This window comes from Lissotriton helveticus, chromosome 3_1 (genome assembly GCF_964261635.1).
Source record: "Lissotriton helveticus chromosome 3_1, aLisHel1.1, whole genome shotgun sequence".
Taxonomy (NCBI): Eukaryota; Metazoa; Chordata; class Amphibia; order Caudata; family Salamandridae; genus Lissotriton; species Lissotriton helveticus.
In genome coordinates, this window is record NC_136061.1 from 1,011,582,080 (window position 1) to 1,011,597,312 (window position 15,233).

Below are 15,233 nucleotides of genomic sequence, written 5' to 3' on the forward strand. Positions count from 1 at the left end.
ATGGGGTTCTTTTACCCGAAATTGATATGACAATCCTTGGTTGATATAGCGGAAAGCACTAAGAGCAGCAGGTTGTACTAATAGGAAGCTAGTGGGTGGGGAGACTCTGGGGCGGCGGCGTCCACACCCAGAGCCATGGCGGAGTTACAGGGCGATCCAATGCAGAAAGGTACAGAGGGATACCCTCTACAGGAGCACCGGTGGGTGCAAGAGCAGAATTATCCCCCAGGGAGATCCGCGCTGTGATGGATCCTGGAGGACCGACGGCGCCCGTTAGTCCTTCGGGCGGTTGTAGACCTGAGCAACCGGGGGTTGCCACAACGCTCCGCCCCCCGGGGGGGGGGGCGTGAGCAAGGGGCAGAATAGAGGTCCGCCGAGGGGAGGGGTTAGACCTTCCCCCGAAACTGACAACGCCCTCGCGGTTAACACCCCGGGGGGTTATGGCTCATCAGGTGGGCGGATCGCGAGAGGCGGCCTGCTCTGGATCGACCCGTAAGATAACCCAACATGGGCATAATGTATATGCTAATAAAACTGCAACAACTTTCTCCATCAACTTGTGTTGTGTCGGTTATTGGTGGAGTGGTGTGTTGTATGAAGAAAGGTCTGGGGCTGGGCCGATATTGGCACTATGAGTGGAGTCATCTCCTCTCCATTCCCGCCCCCGATAAAGTTTAATGGTTATCCCGGAGGTCAGCGCCTCCCAATCCCAGCCACCTCACAAACGGCTGCCACATAGCCACAGGCCTAAATCTAGCAGGCAGTAGCTCCCAATAATTAATTAATTAATCCATGCAGTATGTAGCCGCCTGCAGCCAGCCCGCTATCGCAGGGGGACTTTGCTTCTTCCAATGCATAGCTACTTGTCGTTTTGCCAACAGCAGCAGCAGGGCCGTCAGCTTCCGTGAACTCTTCGGAATATCCAGTAAAAATCCAATAGTGCCATCAGTGGGGTAAGGTGCATCTGGGTTTCGGTGATATCTCCAAAGTGCCTACTTATTTCTCCCCAATACTGTGCTACCGACCCACAATGCCAGGCCAGATGTATGAATGTTGCACCCCCCTCGATCCACACCTCCAACACCTCGCGTCAGGTTGCAAGCCCATTCGGTGTAACTGGAGTGGCGTTCTATATACTCTATGTAAAAATTTGAAGTGTATTAGCCACAATTTGTAGTTTGGTGAGAGATGCTCTAACTGTGAACAGCAAAATTGCCACTGTTTGTCTGTTATTACGGTACCTATTTCACCCTCCCACTGTGCTTTGGACGTGCTTACTATGATGGGGGACGTTCCTTGTGTTGTACTATAGATGCGATTGATCAGCTTAAGGTGAGATTAATTGGACAGTACATTCTCCAGTGCCGCCAAGGTGGGGGGCACCTGGGGAAAGTTATTGTATCTAGCTCTGCTCACAGCTCTGAGTTGGTAATACAGCAACATATCTGATGCCAAAGGCGTTTGTTGCTTGCACATCTGTTGGAGGATAAGGAATGTGTCCTCCGGGTATAGGTCACTGCCCTTCGTCAGGTCATGTGCCTTCGCTCCTAATGTAGTGGCCCGGTCAGTTAACTGCGCCAGGAGTGGATTGCCACCCAATGGCATTGAGGGGGCATATAGTTCGCTGTGGCCTGCCCTTTTGGCTATATTCTTCCAAGCCCATCTCGTTGTTTCTACCGTGTCTATTTCCATATGGGGTCTCTTGTAGGGTTGAAATACTTCACTGTTCAGTGGATAAGGCGCAACTCTGTCTATTTCTATAGCTACATGCGGCTGGTAAGGTGTTGGGTGGTGCCAGAAATGCAAGTATTGAGCCTGCGCGCTGTATGCGTAAAGTTCAAAATCCGGGGCCGCCACCCACCCTGAACAAAAGGCAGCGTCAAAAGACTCCAGGATACACGAGGATGCTTGCCCGCCCATGTCAGCTCAATGATACTTGTACGCAGGCGTGTAAAAAAATGAGTGTTCAGTGGCATCGGTATATTGACAAATAAATATAGGAGTTTGCGGAGTATCACCATTTTCGTGACAGCTATACGGCCCATCAGAGACAGTGGGAGTGGTTTCCAACACTGTACCTTACTTTTGATCCAGTCCATCGTTCCTACTTATCCAAATGCAGAGATATCGTGTTTCACTCTCCACCCACTTTATAGGGAATTCCGTTTCACAATGGGCCGTACCATCAGTAAGAGGTATCATTACAGATTTCTACCAATTTATCTGTATCCCCGTCAGTCCACCAAATCACACCTGTTCCCTCATAAGTACATTAACATTCTCTCTGGGATTTACAAGGTAAATCGTTGTGTCATCGGCGTACATAGATATCAGTAACCCCCTTGATGTGAAACCTATGCTCCGCTGAGTGTGGTGTTGACGAAGCCTGGCCGCCAGAGGTTCAGTGGCAATTGCGAATAGCAATGGAGAGAGGGGACACCCTTGTCGTGTTCCTCTCGTGACAACAAATGGATCCGACATTTGTCCGTTGACCCTCGCCCTTGCCATAGGGGTGTTGTAAATTATTCGTATTTGTTGCACTAATCAGGGCAATAGAGTGAATAAATATTTTCACTCCAGTGAGTCGAATGCTTTTGTAGCATCCAATAGAGCAGCTATTGCCTGTACGTGGGGAGCCAGATAATGTAATATTCAAATATAGTTTGTAGGTTATGTGCCGTTGATCTGCCCTGGATGAACCCGGATTGGTCTGGCAACGCAATCTGCGGCAGCATTGGCTGTAATCTATTAGCAAGTAATTTAGCATACATTTTTGCATCTAAATTGATTAATGACAGTGGTCTATAGGAGTCCGGTCTGGTGGGGTCTTTATCAGGCTTCAGTAGTGTAATGATTGTGGCTTCTCTAAGAGTAGGCGGCAGAATGCCCGTGTCCATTGCCTCCAGGTAGACCTGCAAGAGGTATGGTGCTCGTATTTCAGCGTATTCTTTGTAAAAGGCCGCTGTTAAGCCATCAGCGCCTGGCGATTTGTCAGCCGGCATACCGCTGATCACCTATTGCTCATCCTCAAATGTAATAGGTAAGTCAATGTATTCTCGGGCGCCCCTGTTAAACCATGCTAACGCTACTGTGTCTATATATTCTTCAATATCTGACTTGGCTGGGTTCATCTGGGAGGTGTATAGCTTCTTATAAAATTGGGTCATGGTGTGAATAATGTCACTCGGTGTGCTTAACGTCTCGCCACTGTCCGTTTGTAATTCAGTAATGTAATTGGCTCCCCTCGGGGTTCTAAGCAGGCTAGCTAGAGTTTTCCTGGCTCTTTCCCCTTCCCCATATCTCCTCGTCTGTATATTTGTACAGATATGCCGTTTCCCTTTCCGCCTCCGTTTGGTTCTCCGTTAATTTCGATCTCAGCTGTACTAAGGTGGCAGGAGCTTGGGTGTGGTGAATGGAGCGTTCCAGCGTACGTATGTCGCGTTCCAACCTGTCCAATGAGTTTCGTATGTCCCTAAGTACCCCAGTTTTTAGCGCCATGCGATCCCCCCTAACAACCACTTTAAATGCCTCCCACAGCGTACCCGGCGAGTCCACAGTTCCCTCATTCAGAACGAAGTACTCTTTGATCTTGTCTCTCAGTTCTTCCCGGAATACCTGATCCATTAACGCGCCTGTGGGGAAAAAACAGCTAAAGGGTTAGCAGTATGGTAGTGGAACTTGCAGTGTTATCCGGGCAGGCGCGTGATCGGATAGTGTGTGGGGACAGTGTGTGGCATCCGTTACCCAAGTATGTATGTCTCTAGAAACGATCCAATAGTCCAAGCTGGACCATTCATTTTGGTGATATGTCATGTATGTACCTTCTCTAACTGTCCGGTGTAGCCCTCTCCAAGAGTCAACTATACTAAGCTCCTCAATAATTTCCATTAACGCTGCTGCTACTTTCGGGTGGTGGTCGAGTGACGCCCCTTGTCTGTCAACAGCAGGCGAGAGAACGACATTGAAATCCCCTCCCCATAGAACAGCCATATTGCCTAATGCCCTCATTCTCTGTCCTATTGTTTGAAAGAAAGCAGGATTGTCTGTGTTCGGCCCATATGTATTTATGATCGCCACTGGGGTGTTGTATAGAGTACCTTGGAGCATGATATATCTCCCTCCCCTGTCTGTGTATTTGTGGTGTGTCTGCCATTGTAGCCCTCTGCAAATTAAAATTGCCACCCCTCTGGAGTAGTTTGAGAACCCAGCTTCCACCACCTCCCCCCACCTCGTGTGCTTAAGTGCGTTAACTGTCGCAGCTGTTAAGTGGGTTTCCCGTAATAGGCAGATATCTATTGCGTGCCGCAAGAGGTATGAGTGGACCAGCCGGACCTTCCTACAGTCGTTTAGACCTCTCACATTCCAAGAAAGACATTTCAGCCTGACATTTTGAGTACATGTGACAGGTAAATGGGCAACCAGTGGCATGCATCAAATAGCATTGTACTATGAGCAGTTTCATTTGACTAGGAAGAAACAAAGAATAGAACATGTCCCCCTCCTCCCTCCACCCACACCAACCCGCCAAATAGGTTGTGAATTACCCTCCCTCTCCTCCCCAACCTGCAAACATATGGTCCACAGTCGTGAACCCGCGGGAATCATCCTAGTGGGGTACATGAGTTTGCCGGCAACACTCCCCTGTACTTTTGACAGGGTGGCAGAGTGTAGAACACACATCCCTGGTCCCAGACATAGAGTGTGTTACATTGCAATGTTCATCCGTCTGGTCCTGCGGTTCTATATAAGACCCTACCGCCCACCAACATTCTCAAGTTTACTCTGCCAATACCCCCCCTGGGGTGGCCCAACATTGTATCCCAATGTCCAAACCATGCTATTTATCTGCGTGGTCGATATCCGGGCAGTCCCCCTTCAGTCATTGTCACTCAGATTATTTTCGGTCTGCGGGTTACTGGCTCCTGCTCGTTGTTTGTGGTCCTTGGCCAGTTGCTTGGTGTACATCAGCGCTGCTTTTGCGTCCGTAAAAAACATTGGCTTTCCAGGCCCCTGGACTCTCAGCTTGGCAGGATAAATGAAGGAGTATCTAGTTCCAATTTGTTGAAAAATCTTCTTAGCCAGTATGAATTCCCTCTGCGCTGCTTGGACTTGGAGCGTGAAGTCTGGATACAGCGCAATGTTTTTGCCTTTGTACTATATTTCACCCCTCTCCCTTGCCTTGCGCAATATCGTATCCCGGTCCCTGTAGTTCAATACTCGCGCCAATATGGGTCTGGCTGGTGCCCCAGGTCTCGGTCTTGGTCCCAATGTGTGGTGCGCCCGTTCTATAAGAAACATGGCTGACAAATCTTGTCCACATAGGTCCATCATCATCGTCTCTATATATTTCTCCATGTTCTGGATATCTGTTGATTCCGCTATTCCCGTGATGAGTACGTTATTGCGCCTTGATCTGGCTTCCAAATCATCTTTGTTCTGGTGTATGGCATACAGAATTCCGTCCATGCTGCGTATCTTCTTGTCCATTTCCTTCTGACCCTCCTCCGTTTCTGTGACTCTTGTTTCCAGTACGCTCACTCAGCCCTTCTGTTTATCCATTCTTTGTTATTCTGTCCATCCTGTCCACCAGGGAGTCCATCTTGGCATCAAGGCCCTGAACACTAGATTTTAAGTCCTTAAACATTTCCCGGATATCATCCGCCGGTGGTGGTGACACAGCATTGTCCTCTGCGTGATCCTGGTGGCCAGTGTCTACTTCTGCACCTTTAGCAGTCTTTTTGTCAAAGTTCAATTTTGCTTGTCTTGTGTCTGGTTTCGCCATTTTTAACACTCAGCGGCTCTGTATTCAACTGACGTTTACTGTGCGTCTCCCTGTAGCATTCTTGTTCAGGCGAATCCCTTGGGATTAGTTCCCTTTATTTGCTATAAGGAGGGCCCTCTGCCGCACACAATGGTTCGCCAGTACCGCACCAAGATATCCTCCGATGTTTTGAGCCCAGGCTTTCTCCGCCGGCCACTCTTCCGGTAGTGCCCCCCTTGTGCAGACCCGCAACTCCTCTGAGAACTTGGGACTCCCCGAGGGAGCGTGCGAGTGTCAGCGACCCACAGAACTAGCAGCGGGGCACTACACTTTCAATCGCCTAACGGCTTAGTGCCGGGCCGCTATGCTTCTCCCTCCTGCTCACAGCGTATAGCGCTATCCCAACGGTGCTCTCATATGCAGCAGTTAGGGTCACACGTGTCCACCTGGGGCCAGCAGCGTAGGGGTGCCGGCAGATCCGTAGGACCGTCGCTCTTCCCCAACTCAGGCCAGGGGAGGGGGGGCCGCTGATGTCAGGCACCTTGTGCGAACACCCTCACTCTCTCCGTTCCCTCCTAGCTATCTGGGCTGCAGGGCCATCATTCACCATTCTGCACTATAGTCGCTCCCACACACCACAAGCAGCTCTTTAATTCTGCCTATATAGTGCCTCCTCCTGTGGCCTCCCCGTTGTGCGTGCTGTGCGTGTGAAGCTATGAGTGCAGGATTCTTGGAGAGCACCACACGTCCGACATCGTGCTCCTTTAAGGGTACTCAAAATGGAGGCTCCACCGCTATTGCTCCGCCCATACCGTCCTCCGGTCGGTTCAGCCACCCGGCACCTTGATTTGCAATCAGCGCTCCTCTACATTTACATGTGCCGCTCCGCTCCCCCCGCACATACGCCTCCTCAGTTCGCAGCCCTCCCGGGCTGGTCCGACCCAAAACCGCGGCTGCCCCGCTACTCATCGCCTGCAGAATTCATAAAGGCCGGCATCTTTTCCAGGTCTCTATCACCCGCCCGGTCACGGCCAGCACTACCTTGTAGCTCCAGGTCCGTTCTCCTTCGATCTTCCGCCACTCGTCTTCTGGCGCTCAGTGGTGCCCGCGTATTCTGGTGTCCTCTCCGCTCTTCACAGGACGCCTCCAAAATTCAGTCCCCGGCTTTTTCTCAGCAGCTGAGGGCCCATGCCACACCGAGTCTCGGGAGCTCCTCCCGTTCCACAAGCCGTGTTTCCCTCGCGGCAGGGTCCCCTCCAGTCACCTGTGCGTACCTGCGACGGCCACAAGCTCTTGGACCTTATCTCGTGTGTGTAGTTCGGATTATTAACAGAGTAATTCACTCGGCCGGCGGAGCCGCTCTACCAAGCGACCATTCCGCTGCTCGGCCAAGCCACGCCCCCCCATGGGCTAGCATACTTACCAGCATACTTACCAGTGTGAGCTCTTTTGTTGAGGGCAACTCGCTTTGGTGGAATATATGTATATATACATATATAAACAGATAAATAATCAAAATATGACCATTGTCAATCTAACACAAAGGGAATTAAGAAGCACAGTAACAGCAGTGCTGAAGAGAGGATTGACATTATGCCTTACACGAAACTGGGACTACGCCCAAACAAGAATAGACGTATATATGTTTATAAGAAAACTTAAATTAAAGAGAATGTTTGCATTAAATCCAAGACGAGGTCCTGCATAAATAGACACAACAAGTACTCCCAGAGACACTCTTGCTGGGAATGACTTAAGCACATTAGTCACACTGCACCAATTGGAAGCGACAACGGACGCAATGGGGAGCCAGGAAGCAAGTGATTCAGTTGAATTTCTCAGAGAACTAGGTATCAAACAGAGAAATATCAAAAAGTAACTTTAAAGCAAAATCTAGGTTCGTACCTAAAGGACCATTTGATGTGGTGGACAGTTTTCATGAAACTGTAATTAGGGATTTGGATAAACTCAGGAGAACTGGAAATCACTCACAATCAGGAAAAAATAAATTCAACCTAAGTAAGGAGGGACAACAACATCACTCCAAGAAGATCAAAGTATAATCATTAAACCCTCAGATAAGAGCGGAAACATCGGCCTACTAATATAGGAACAATATATGGAAGAGGCGCACAGATTACTGAATGATTCAGTAAATTATACAAAGACATCCAGGGCAACATATAATGCCAGCGTGGTGGAGTTTGAATACATCCTCAGAACTTGGTGCAATGAAGATACTCTATTGGAGGAGGAATACGGTTTCATAAAAGTGGACTATCCTGTGATACCGACTTCTTACTATCTACCGAAGTTCCACAAGAACATGGAGAAACCGCTGGAACGCCCAATAGTTTCATCCAAGGAGAGTCTCTTGGAAAAAACATCAATATATGTGGACTCTTTTCTCGCTCCACTAGTAACAGATCTTAGCTCATACTTACAGGATTCGACAGATTTTATTTGTCTAACGCAGGATATTCAATGGGAAACAGACTTCATCATGATTACCATGGACATAACAAGCCTTTACACATGCATTAACCGTGAAAAAGGGTTGATGGCTTTGGAGGATGCTCTAAAAACGAGACCGTTACATTATGTGCAACATAACTAAATGCTTTTACAAATGGCTTCCTTCTGCTTAAAGAAAAACATATTTCTGTTTCCAGGGGAATTTTACTGGCAGAAACAAGGGACGGTAATGGGCACATGCTTCACCCCCAGTTACGCGACTCTTGTTGTATGCTGGTGGGAGAAGCATATCTCCTAGGCCGATAAGAACAAGCAGTGGGTGCAAAAGATCGTTCTATGGGCTATGACCTTTTTATCATATGGCAAGGGAACAAAGGAGAAGCAGAACAATATTTCATAGATTTGAATATGAATGAATTGAACTTGAACCTCACCTATGAAATAAGCACAACAAATGTACCTTTTCCAGATCTAATGGTATTTGTTAACAACAACAGGCTCTGTGCCAAATTGTTTAGAAAGCCCACAGACGGTAACACAATTCTGCACATGGAAAGTCAGCATCCAAAGTGCCTAATTAATAGCATACCCTATGGGGAATTGTTAAAATCTAATTGGAATTGCACCTTGAAGTCAGACTTTGTGCAGACAGAGAATGAAATAGTAGATGGATTCAGGGAAAGGGGACACACCAATGCAACATTAAAGAATGCTAGTGAAAAAGTGAAAACAAAGAATAGATAGGATCTCCTAATATACAGGGGAGGGAGAAAAAGAAAATGGAAAGAAGGTACTATGAAAGATAGTACCAGATTACTCCTCAGTTTCTCAGCAGAATCTAAGCAAGTACGAGAAATAATTGAAACGAACTGGGGTATACTACAGGCTGATTCAATTTTATGGAAGGAACTACGAGATAAGCCTCAGATTACATACAGGAGGAATGTGTCCCTTAAAGATGTTCTAGTATACAGTCATTTGGAGAGAGAGAAAATCAGGGACATTGGTATTGTAGGATACTATCCATCTACTAAGTGTAAGGAGTGCAGAGGCAGTACAAAGGTAAAGGAATACGAAATACCTGGGAAAACTGGGAAAAATAACATTTCCAAGCTGCTTAATTGCAACTCGCATTTTGTAATATACTGCCTGGTATGCCCCTGTGGCAAGAAATGTATCGGGAGTATGGTGCACCAAGCAAAGAAAGGGCTCTAGAGCATATCTGAGCCATTAACAACTGTGACAACACCTATCCGGTTGCAAGACATTTCGCAGAAATGCATGATAGCAAAGGTGACAAACTGCGATATTTCTGTATTGACCAGGTGCAGCACAGGGAGAGAGGAGGAGACAGAGTGTGAATACTTAGGCAAATGGAATCCAGATATATTGTGGATCTTCAAACTAATATTCCTATGGGGTTAAATACAGAGGAGGAACTGTGGAGACACATAGGGTAAGGAGCTAATGAATAATCAGTCATTCAAATGGGGAGAGGGAAAAGGGAAAAAGGAATTCATTAGAAGAGCCCACATAACAGCATCAGCATTGGCACATTGATGAATGGTATTACTATCTGCACATAAGTCCCTGTGCTTTGAGAAAAGAAGGTTAGAGAATATTTTAAGACACATAGTAACTGAGGAATATTGATTTGTTTGAGAGCACTATACACTTGGCAATTAATTAATGATCTTTTCTTGGGGTTATAGGGAATCCGGGGGTCTCACTGCCAGAATTTGCACTTGGCACTTTGTTATATCGCAAATTATGTTTTTAGATCCATGAACTATAGGTAACAGTCCTTTATCATATATTTTTTTAAATACATATCATATATAATAATTTTTGAATGCTTATAAATTGTGGACATTGAAGATTGAAGAAAGGGAACTTCAAGTAAATAACTAATTGCCCATTCAGGGCGGAATAAGACAGACGGGGGGCAACAGTATATGGGTATTAAAATAGAATTTAAGAAATGGCATATTAACATGCAGAATTTATAATGCCCTCTACACATGCAATTCTGTTGTATTTGGGGAGCAGATCCCAGGTACAGGCTTATGTTCACCATGATTTTTAAATGCATAAATGTAGTGTCCATAGGGGCCCAAATGAGTTGGGTTGGTGTGCCATTTGATTGCATTCTCGAAGAAACAGATCAATAATATCAGCAAAGGAATTTTACGATGGTTTATTTACAAATGGCTAGAATCCAAAATGGGATGATACTATGATAATGCTGTACACTTTGTTCATTTCAAATGGCCACAACCTTTTCTGATTTACTAGATTGATAGGCAATGAGAAGTCATATGTTCATGTTGATTATGTCTTGTGGAATCACGCAACACAAGTGTATTTAATTAAGGGATTTGAAATGTGGCGCTGACGTTGAGAAAGGCCAGGGAGCCGAGACGCGTTTGTCAGCCAGGGTGACACACATTGTATTTACAATAAAATATCAATTTTCACAGATCCCGTAGTGCCCAGCGTTTTGAAAATTACTATGTGGTAAAGAGAGTCCATCATTTATTTTTTTCGTAAACACATTTTATTCATTACCTTCAGATGCAAATACATCCAAATTCTTATTATAGAATGTGCATAGGATTACATTCTTTAACACCTTGGACACATGTTATGTTCTAATCGCAATCAGTTCAGCCTCATCAAGGCCCTCATCGTCAACCACAGTCTCGGAGCTGTCCGCCCAGCCAATAGTGCTAGGATGATGCGACCTCCCTTACCAGTTAGGTCGTCCAAAACTTTGACGCTCCAGGCTTGACCATAGTCCGGTTCACCCAGACATTCCATGAGTTAACTAAAAAAAAAACTCCCCCCTTATCCCCTCCCCCTCAAGCCCTACCCACTCCCCTCCCCGTCAGACATGTCGCTCTACCCGCACCTTCCAATGTCTCACCTCATTCACTCCTACAGTTTAATCGTAATCATAGTGTCAGAAAGAAAGCTTCCACTTAGGGGATGCTCTCCTGCCAATCTCACTACTCAGCACCCACACCCCCTGTTCACCAAAGGCAATGATCCAAGTCACAGGTGCGGGTCCCCTTTTTAGAGAGTCAGTCACCGTCATCAGTCGGGCTCTTGAGCAAGTCCACCATCGCTACCCATGCTCTGACCGCTTCCAATAATTTGTCATTATTGGTTCTCTGAGCCATTTGTAGTCTGAAATTCCCCTCACAGTGAGCCCACTTTATAAATTCCCTCAGCCAACGTGAGGCACTAGGTGCAGTGACCACCTTCCAATGGCTAGTAATCTCTATTTTGGCTAGGACTAATCCTAAATCCATAAATGTACTGGTGACCTTATTGCGGGTGGTGTGGGGGAACCAGTGTAGCAGGCAAAAACCCGGGGTCTGCTGAATATCCCTGTCTGTTACCTCATTTAGTCTGGTCATGACCTCCCCCAAAACCTGTGTAACAGTGAACATTCCTAGAGCATGTGAACAAATGTGGCCTTTTCTAGTTTGCACCGCGGGCAGGCTGTGCGGGATCCGAAAAACTCGTTAATTTTGTGAGGTGTGAGATACCCTCGATGGAGCACATACAACTGTATTAGTTGAAATCTCACGTTTCTAGAGCATTTCCATGCCCGTTCCATCAACATTTCCCACGACTTTTCTTCTATAGGTGTCCCCAGGTCCGCTTCCCATTTAAGGCTCAGCCCCTCTAAAGACAGGTAACTGACTTGACCTTTCCCGCTGAAGAGACCACGTATTGACAGGGGAGAAAGGTCGGTGGTTCCTCCATCCCTTTCCTCCCATGTTTACGAATGGCTGCCCTCAATGCCGCGTGTAAGGGAAAGTCTTGTCTGGGTATTTCATACCTTTCCATGAGGCCTTGAAAGGGTAGAAGCGTACCATCTTCATAAAGGTCTCCAATATTGGAGATCCCCAAGTCTTCCCAGTCCCGCAACCTCCGCCAATCTTCTCCATGCACCAACACCTCACAGAGCCACAATGGAATCTCAGGTGCATACGAGAGCCCCAACGTATTTCTGCTAGTGGCGCGATTCCAGCATTGCCGCACCATCCACATGTCCTCCTCAGAACCTCCCTCTTGCACACCGGCAGCTGGAGAAGAGTTTGAGAGAGCTGGCGGAGGCCGAGGTCCATATCCCTTTGGTCCTCATCTACCCGCAGCCTCTCTGCCATCCACTGCGTGAACCATTAAAATTGGGCCGCGTGATAATATGCCTCAAAATCAGGGCCTGCCAACCCTCCCTCCTGCCTAGGGCGCATCATGGTGTTCAGCGCCACTCTACGCCTCCCAGAGCCCCATAGAAAACCCGTAGCCATGGAGTTTAGTTGGGTAAAATATTTCCCACGTATCCATATTGGCAGTGAGCCAAAATAGTAAAGTAGGCGGGGCAGGGTTACCATCTTTAGCAATGCCACTCTCCCGCTACTGATAGAGGCAGAGTCCCCCAAAAATTGAAGTTGCTCTTGGTAGCTCTCAATGCCCTTCATATATTGCCTTCGAACAAGTCAGAAGGCTCATGATAAATTCTAGCTCCTAAATAAGGCAAGCAGCTGCTTTCCCATCTCACATCCAGTTCTTCTGGCAGTTCAGCTCTACCCCTGCAGACCGGGAAAAGGCACGTCTTATTCCAGTTGACTCTGAGCCCTGCCAATTGCCCCAAACTGGCCAGCAATTCTCGGGCCCCTTGTAACTCCTCAGCAGCATTGGCGAGGAACATCAAAAGGTCGTCGGCGTACAGGGCAATGTAGTATGCCTGACCCATCCCGTCCAGGCCCCTGTAATACCGCCCGATCGTGCATGGACAGCTAGTGGTTCTATTGCCAGAGCGAACAGGAGGGGAGACAAAGGGCAACCCTGCCTCGTCCCCCTGCCCACGCTGCAGGCCTTTGAAATCATGCCTCCCATTCGAACCCTGGCAGTCAAGCGGTTATTTAGAATCTGCGTCCAAGCCACAAATCCCTCGCCCAGTCCAAATGCCCGCAGGATCCTGAACAAATATGCCCACTCAAGACTATCGAAGGCCTTTTCAATATCAATCGATAGTATGCACGCCTCTCCCTCCTCACCAACCGAGCCATGTATCAGTTGACACAGCCTTCGTATATTCATAGCCGTATTCCGGGAAGGAAGAAACCTGGCCTGGTCCCCATGCACAAGTGCAGTTATATGGACCATCAATCGACTGGCCAAAATACTACTTAAGATCTTATAATCGAGGTTAAGCATCACGAGAGGACGATAGGCAGTGCGATCCCACGTTGGTTTGTCCGGCTTGAGGAGCGGTATAATTTGTTTAAATTAATTTTATTGGCATTTCAAAAACAAAAACAGCAGTTCAAGGCATCAGCATATACATACATAGTGCGAAATCAAAAGGCAAATGATCGTAAATGACACATAACCATTAGTGCACTTAAAGACTAAACCCCAGCAGTGTGAATGCCGTCTCGTGTGTGGTACCCCAGGTCAGAAAGAGGGACCAGAAGTTCTTAGGCCTGTTGCGGGGAGGCAATAATTCACTATATAGTTCTGTTTAGGTACAACAATAGAGCATTTCTTTAGACCACTGCTCTAGTGTCGGTGTTGGGCCCCGCAGCCAGGTGAGGGCAACACATCTCCTGGCCAGGAGAAAGGCCATATCTACCAGTCGCCTATGATCCTTGGGGAGTGGTTTGGAGTAGCCTAAAAGAGCCAGTAGTGGATCTGGAGTCAATGTTAGTTCAGTGATGCGGTTCACCTCCGCATATACCCTGCCCCAGAAGGCCGCAATCCCCGGACAGTCCCACACCACATGGAGAAATTCGGCAGACATCACTCCACACCTCTCACAATGTGGGCTCTCCCGGAGGCAGTATCTATGTAGTCGTGCAGGCGTATAGTATACCCTATTCAGAAATTTGAAATGGATCAACCTGTGGCGTTCGTTGAGCGATATACATTTAGTGCTCGAGCAACAGTACAGCCACCTGTCATCCGTCATTTCCACTCGAGGTCCCTCTGCCATTCCATTCGCGTTTAGTGTAGTTGGTGTCCCTCTCCGAGAGGGCTATACGGTACAGTCTGGACACCATTTTGGCGGGCGACTTAGCTGTAATAGTGGCCGTTAACGTCATATCCTCCGGGGGCTCCGCCATATCTTCTCCCAATAGGCCCCCGAGAACATGTCGCACCCTATGAACCTGGAAACTCGACATCAGTGAATAAGACTCTCCCTCCTCCTCCACCTCATCCCAAGTGCACGCCGTGCCATTAGCGAAGAGGTCCCTCATATTGTGTATTTTCAGCTTTCTCAGCACTGCTATTACCCCTTTATCTTTGCATGGGGTGAGCCAATAGCACCAAGTGAGAGGAGCTAGCAGAGCGTACAGCAAGTTACCAGCCTGAGCATCCATGCGTGACCAAATTTAACGAGTCTAGTATGCCAGTGCATCGGTCTCTAGGTGAAAACAATAGGGCTGGTAAAGGAGTCGGGTCAGCAACAATAGTTTCTATTCGAACGTGTGGTATCTCTACAGGGCCATGTATACAATAATATGCATGAGAGCATTGTGCCGCCCCATAATAAAGTTCCAAATCAGGGGCACCCAAAACCTCCCATTGTGTACAGTCGGGTAAGTGTCCTCCAGGCCACCCGCGGCTGCTTGCCCGCCCAGGCCAGGCGAATCATCGAGCTGTCGGAAAAAAGCTTTTGACAGAACCATGGGGATATTAGTGAATAGGAAGAGGAGACGTGGCAATACAAACATTTTCATGAGGGACACCCTCCCCATCAGCGATAGTGGTAGGCCGATCCACCTTTCAATATTATCTTCCAGTTTTGAGATGGCAACCCCATAGTTTTCCCTCAGTACCACCTCTGCATCTGTATGCAGTCGAATCCCTTGGTATCGCACCGAATCGAGGTCCATTGCAATAGGTATTCCGGGTCCACTCGTACTGTGGCTGGCGTGAAGGGGAACATGGTGGACTTGTGCCAATTGACGTTTATTCC